Raw genomic sequence first — 1,403 nt, 5'->3', positions numbered from 1 at the left:
CCCCGGGGCCCCTATAGCCCCACGGCGGGGTGCATGGACCCTATAGCGTCCCCGGGGGTGGGGGGGGAGCCTATGGGCCCTTTAGCGCTGGGACAGGATGCATAGACCCTATAGCACCCCCAGGAACCCTATAGCAGCCCCAGGGGTGTCGGGGGGGGTATATGGGCCCTATAGCACTGAGGTGGGGAGCATAGACCCCATAGCACTCCTGGGGGCCCTATAGCGTCCCAGGGGGCGGGGGGGGCAGGTGGGCCCTATAGCACTGGGGTGGGGTGCATAGACCCTATAGCAGCCCCAGGGGTGTCGGGGGGGTGTGCGGGCCCTATAGCACCAGGACAGGGTGCATAGACCCTATCGCACCCCCAGGAGCCCTATAGCAGCCCCAGGGGTGTCGGGGGGATGTACGGGCCCTATAGCACCAGGACAGGGTGCATAGACCCTGTAGTGTACACAGGGGGGTGTGGGGAGCATATAGGCCCTATAGCACCAGGACAAGGTGCATAGACCCTATAGCGTCCCTGGAAGTGTGGGGGGTGCGTATGGGCCCTATAGCACTGGGGTGGGTTGCATAGACCCTATAGCATCCCCAGGGGTGTGTGGGGGGGTGCGTATGGGCCCTATAGCGCCCAGGGCAGGGCCTTATGGAGCCTTTGCTGACTCACAGGCGCCAGCACTGGCTGGTCTCTTTAAGGGAGCACCGTACAGACCCTATAGGGGTTGGGGATGCGTGTGGGGGCTGTATAGACCCTATAGCGAGAAAAAGGGATCTGTGGGGTTTGGGGGAGACCCATGGGGTGGACAAGGGGGGTTAGCTGCTTGGGGAGCCCTATAGATCCCATAGGGGCTGCAGACGCGTGTGGGGTGCCCTATAGCGTCCGGAGAGCACGCTGGGTTTCGGGGTGCCCTATGGGGATCAAGGGGGTCCTATGGACCCTATAGTGTCCAGGGAGCACAGTGGGGTCTGGGGGTGCCCTAGAGACCCTATAGGATCCGGAGGACGTGCTGGGCTCTGGGGGTGCCCTATAGGGGTCGAGGGGGCGTGGCTGGGTTGCAAGGGGATCCTATAGGTCCCATAGCATCTAGGGGAGAGGCTGGGGTCTGGGGGTGCCCTATAGACCGTATAGCATGTAGGGGACACGTTGGGGTCTGACGGTGCCCTATAGGGATCAAGGGAATATATGGGGTTGCAAGGGGATCCTATAGGTCCCATAGCATCTAGGGAGCATGTTGGGACCTGGGGGTGCCCTATAGACCCTATAGCATCTAGGGGATGTGTTGGGGCCTGGGGGTGCCCCAGAGGGATCAAGGGGATATGTGGGGTTGCAAGGGGGTCCTATAGACCCTATAGCGCCTGGGGGGGGGCACGTCGGGGCGTAGGGCTGCCCTATAGACCCTATAGCGCC

The sequence above is a fragment of the Apteryx rowi genome, unplaced genomic scaffold, assembly GCF_003343035.1.
Source record: "Apteryx rowi isolate R43461 unplaced genomic scaffold, aptRow1 scaffold_2249, whole genome shotgun sequence".
Lineage (NCBI taxonomy): Eukaryota > Metazoa > Chordata > Aves > Apterygiformes > Apterygidae > Apteryx > Apteryx rowi.
The sequence above is the reverse complement of the archived record's forward strand: the minus strand, read 5'-3'. Positions refer to the sequence as shown.